The sequence below is a fragment of the Rhinolophus sinicus genome, chromosome 7 (assembly GCF_057876585.1).
Source record: "Rhinolophus sinicus isolate RSI-liver-muscle chromosome 7, RSI-T2T, whole genome shotgun sequence".
In the NCBI taxonomy this organism is placed as follows: domain Eukaryota; kingdom Metazoa; phylum Chordata; class Mammalia; order Chiroptera; family Rhinolophidae; genus Rhinolophus; species Rhinolophus sinicus.
The window spans coordinates 21154067-21159923 of record NC_142507.1 but is presented as its reverse complement, the minus strand read 5'-3'; the positions used below and the strand labels follow the sequence as shown (position 1 = coordinate 21159923).

Genomic DNA, 5857 nt, shown 5'->3' with positions numbered 1-5857 from the left:
TCCATCATAGGAATGTTGACACTTGTGCAGAAAGAATTCTCATTGGAGCTTTTTTGCAATAGCAAAAAACAAAAATAGAAACTATTTGAATGCACATCTATTCCATTAATCATGGTGTTGCCATATAATAGAATTATATGAAGATGACAAAAGGAATGAATTTAGAACGATATTTACTGGCAGGGGAAGATCTCCAGGGTGTAAGTGGAAACAAAGTACAGAGTTACCTCTTTGAAGTTAAATTTATGATTATATTGTGTGTGTGTGTGTGCGTGTGTGTGTGTGTGTATAAAATACAGATGAAAATGCATAAAGGGATTGATCTAACAGATACACATCAAACTGTTCACAGTGGTTACCCTAGAGAGGAACAAAATTGAGTGATGGTGATGGTATGAAGGGAGTTTTCCCATATATGTTTTTGTATTATTAGACTTTTTACAAATGTTATGCGTTATTTTATCATGTTAAAAACCAAAATAATGATTAAAGTGTATATACTTTCTATGTAAGACTCATTTTAAGAACATATTGTCTTTGGGGATGACTTTGCAAAATAGTGGAAGAACTCTTTTCACCAGATGTCACATTCAAAATATCTTAGGTTTACCAAAATGTATTATTTTAGATACTGTCTTGATTTTGGTAGGTTATAAATTCTCAGAGAAGAACAGAATTAGCTTAAACCTAGATTTGTTTGTTCCATGACGAGAGGAAAGCAGTGTTAGCTGGGACAGAAGTAGGAAGCAAATACATCTGACTCATGTGAAAGAGTAGGGAGAACAATACATATGAATAAGTAATGCAAGAATTGACGGAGGCAGGCGACGTTTGTGCTGCCATCTTTTGGGGAAAGTAACCATATACCAAAGAAACTCAGGAGTTTAAGAAAGCTAAGACTGAGAGAAGACAGTGATAGGACGGGGCACATGACTGGAATTCCTGTGTACCACATTTCTCAGGAGGACTGGTCACACAGCCAAACACTCCTCAGTCCACCTCTCATGGAACAAGACAAAAGGATGTGTTGTTATAAGTTTGTTTTTGCTCCTCTTTTGATTTCAAGATCTTATCATCTGTAACAAACTTTTTTTTTCTTTCTGAGTCATCATAGTGTGGCATGGTAATGAGATTATGTAGATTTGACCTCATTTTTTTATGCCAAGTTTGCTTAAATCATGTTGGGAGACAATTCAACACAGCCAGTGTCTCACAGCACAGATTAAGCTTTCTCCTCTTTTCATTTTGACTTTCTCTTGCATTTCTTTTTTCCTTTGATTCTATCTTTGATCAGTGGAAATAGTACTAGTGAAGGGCATTAACTGTCTGTATTAGCTAGAGAAAAAGTTGTTGGTGGACAATGTGATCAGGATGAGGGCTTGACAGGCAACCTGCCCCCCAGCCCTCCATCCTATAAAACTTTATTGAGGTGTGTCATGCAGGGCGGCCTGCGAGGTCTCTGCTCCCGCTCCCCACACAAGAACGCAGGATATGGTGAGGCCAAAAGGGAACACCCACGGAGCCATAGGTAGGGGAGTCATACCACTATATTCTCTCTGGCGGCACTATACTCTCGCTGGAGGCTGGATCCACACTGTCCACAAACCGCCATCCGCGCTTGCCAGCCCAGCCGCCATCTTCTTGCTAGCCCCCATTCTTTCTCCTCTCTCCTTTCTGCTAGCGTAGCCACAGCAGTTATATTAGTGGCCAATGGCTCACTGGTTACAGCTGACGGCCAACTAGCCACAGCTGATGGCCATCCAATCACAGTTGATGACCATTTACTACCTGAGCCAGCACCCGTCTATGTGAGGCCGAGAGCCTGGAAACTACTTTCTGGGGCTCTGCCCCCACACTCCACCCCTACAGGCTCTCGCCTCACAATCTACGCGACAAGCGTCTTCCGCGAGGGGACCTGTGCGAGGAGCCTGGGGGTGAATGCAATATCCTGGACATAGCCAGGCTCTCTGGGCACAGCCAGGGTTTCTCAGGGCACCACCAGTGCTTCTGGGCACAGCCAGACTTCCTGGACTTCTTAGGGTACCACCTGTCTTCCCAGACACAGCCAGGGTTTCTCAGGGCACCACCAGTACTTCTGGGCACAGCCAGACTTCCTGGACTTCTTAGGGTACCACCTGTCTTCCCGGACACAGCCAGGGTTTCTCAGGGCACCACCAGTACTTCTAGGCACAGCCAGACTTCCTGGACTTCTTAGGGTACCACCTGTCTTCCCGGACACAGCCAGGGTTTCTCAGGGCACCACCAGTGCTTCTGGGCACGGCCAGACTTCCTGGACTTCTTAGGGTACCACCTGTCTTCCCAGACACAGCCAGGGTTTCTCAGGGCACCACCAGTGCTTCTGGGCACGGCCAGACTTCCTGGACTTCTTAGGGTACCACTAGTTTCCCCGGGCACAGCTAGGATTTCTCAGGGCACTGCCACTCTCTCTGGGAACAGCCCGACTTCCTGGGCACAGCCAGGGCTCTCAGGGCACTGCCACTCTCTCTGGGATACAGCCCGACTTCCTGGGCACAGCCAGGGCTCTCAGGGCACTGCCACTCTCTCTGTGCCTCTCAGGATACCCTGCTGGAACAACAGCGACTCACAATCAAGGTGCTTACATATTCTCAATGGCGGCCAGTCAAGAGACAAAAGCAAATATCCCCCAGTTCCACTAACAACAGTTCCCAAACAAACAGTCAAGCAGTCCATTAAATTAGGGATGGAAGGCAATTCCCCATAGTCCATAGTCATTCACCAGGGCTGTCCTGGGGGTGAGGGACGACCTTGACCTCACCCTCATCTCCCACGGAGGACTCAGCAAGCGTTACCTCCTGGGACTATAAGTCCTGCATCCGGGCTGCCTGAGCAGGAACTTCCCCGGCCCACAGGGCTGCAACGACCTTCGCTTTCTCCGGCCTATGCTGGTTGGGGAACCGTCCACATCTTTCCACCTCTCCACGGGGCTCCATCTCTCCAGCAGCTGCATGGCTTTTCCTGTGCTGGTGGGAGAACCGTCCACATCTTCCCACCCCTCCACAGGGGTCCAGCTCTCCGGCAGCTGCTCCTCCTGGTCTTCCTGAGACTGAGTGTTCATACACACAAACTGCTCCACCGTCCTTCGGGGAGCCTTGGCCGGCACCATACCCTGCTCGCTGCGCCATTTGTCATGCAGGGCGGCCTGCGAGGTCTCTGCTCCGCTCCCCATACAAGAACGCAGGATATGGTGAGGCCAAAAGGGAACACCCACGGAGCCATAGGTAGGGGAGTCATACCACTATATTCTCTCTGGCGGCACTATACTCTCACTGGAGGCTGGATCCACACTGTCCACAAACCGCCATCCGCGCTTGCCAGCCCAGCCGCCATCTTCTTGCTAGCCCCCATTCTTTCTCCTCTCTCCTTTCTGCTAGTGTAGCCACAGCAGTTATATTAGTGGCCAATGGCTCACTGGTTACAGCTGACGGCCAACTAGCCACAGCTGATGGCCATGCAGTCACAGTTGATGACCATTTACTACCTGAGCCAGCACCTGTCTATGTGAGGCCGAGAGCCTGGAAACTACTTTCTGGGGCTCTGCCCCCACAAGGTGTAATTTACATGCTGTAAAATTCACCCATTTTAAGTGTACAGTTTGGATTTTAGCACATTTTTTACATATTTAAATTTAATAAATTTATATAGTTGTGCTGTTAGTTGTGCATTACTGGGATGCATTCCATCACCCCAATAAGTTCTGCTGGGAGATTTTAAACCAACTATTTGGCTTGGATTTATTGGGGAGTGGAGGTAACACCGGTGGTACACACTCTGATCCCAAATACACTGTCTTTCTCTAGGGCATACGCCTCTCTCTTCAGTTCAGGCAGTGTAACCTTTCTGGGATTCTGGGTTCATGTGGGTGTTGCCCAGTCTACCCTGCTGTCTTTTACAGGCCTCATGTTTTTGTCTGTTCTCCTCAGTATATGAGCACTTAGGATAGCCAGATACATCTTCCTCCCTGCCTCCTGACAGACACCAACCCAAGATAGGTTTAACTCTCAGGATTTTTACTTTCTCATTATCTATCTCCTTTTCCAACAGTTCTGCCAATTATTTTAAAAGATTTTTAAAAAACTTCTATCCAGAATTTTTAGCTCCATACTGGAAAACTTTCTTTGGCTATCGAGTCGCCCATATAAACAGAAATGGAAGTCATTGTATTCATCCTTAAAAGCATTGTTTTTGAATTTTGAAATAATTCAAAATAACAGTAGTCCCTTCCCCCCCCCCCCCCCCCCCCGTCCATATTTTTGCTTTCTGAGGTTTCAGTTACCTTCAGACAACTATGGTTTGAAAATATTAAATGGAGGCTGTAGGCCCGAGTGGCTGCTGTCGAAATGGGCAAGTTTATGAAAACTGGGAAAGTGGTGCTGGTCCTGGCTGGACACTACTCCGGATGAAAGTGGTCATCGTGAAGAACATTGATGATGGCACCTCAGACCACCCCTACAGCCATGCTCTGGTGGCGGGAATTGACCGCTATCCCTGAAAAGTAACAGCTGCTGTGGGTAAGAAGAAAACTGTTAAGAGGTCAAAGATCAAATCTTTTGTGAAAATGTATAACTACAATCACCTCATGCCCACAAGGAACTCTGCGTATATCCCCTTGGACAAAACTGTCATCAACAAAGATGTCTTCAGAGACCCTGCTCTGAAATCGCAAGGCCCAGCAGTAGGCCAAGATCAAGCTCAAAGAGGCGTACAAGACCAGCAAGAACAAATGTTTCTGCAGAAGCTGTGGTTTTAGATCTTTTTTGCTTCAGTCACTGAAAGAAAAAAAAAAAAGAAAAAGAAAAAAGAAAAAGAAAAAAAATATTAAATGGAAAATTCCAGAAATAAACAATTCATAAGTTTTAAATTGTGTGCTGTTTTGAGTAGCCATGATAAAATCTCGAGCTGCCCCGGACATGAGTCATGTCTTTGTCCAGTGTCTCCACACTGTAGACACTCCCCGCCCATTACTCACTTCGGAGCCGTCTTGGTTATCAGATCAACTGTCGTGTTATCATAGTGCCTGTGTTCAAGTCACTTTTATTTTACTTAGTAATGGTCCTAAATCTCAAGAGTAATGATGCCGGTAATTTGGATATGCCAAAGAGAAGCTGTAAAGGGCTTCCTTGAAGTGAAAGTGTGAAAGTTTTTGACATAATAGGGCATTTATCATGTCACATCATCACAAGAAGGGTGAGTACAGTACAGTAAGATTTTGAGAGAGACCTCATTCACATAACTTTTATTATAGTATATTGTTATAATTGTTCTATTAGTTATTGTTAATCCCTTATTATACCTGATTTATAAATTAAACTTTACCATAGGAATGTACATATAGGAAAAAAAACATAGTACATATGCACATAGGGCTCAGTACTATCCACAGTTTCCACTGGGGGACTACTGTATTTAGAATATCCAGGAATCTTCAAGCTCGGTATATATGAAGACTACTGAGGATGTATCCCACACAGTGAGATAATTTTAAGGGCATTAATTTCCAGGTCTTTAAAACCCACGTGTACTCTTCCCTGAAACTGTCTGCCTGAGACTAGCCTGTGGTCTGCAGGTTTTCCTTTCTCATCTTTCCTTATAATCAACCTTATCCTACTTTACAAGTGGGAGTACATCTCATCCTTTCTGAACTTACTCATGATTCATGGGTTACTCATGATGGCCTGGGTTGCAAACACCTTCTGGGTAACATTTGGATAATTTGAAAATGGATGTCTCCTGATGAAGAGATCCACGAGGGCAAAGCAAAACTAGCCACAGTGCACAATGCTAAAGGGGGCCATGCCTTTTTTTATCTAGGTGGTAG

General features: G+C 45.4%; 1 pseudogene; it reads left to right on the top strand.

The window, feature by feature from the left end:
- Positions 1-4379: 4379 nt before the first annotated feature.
- LOC109434274 (large ribosomal subunit protein eL27 pseudogene) lies at positions 4380-4789 on the top strand (annotated as a pseudogene).
- The last annotated feature ends 1068 nt before the right edge of the window (positions 4790-5857 follow it).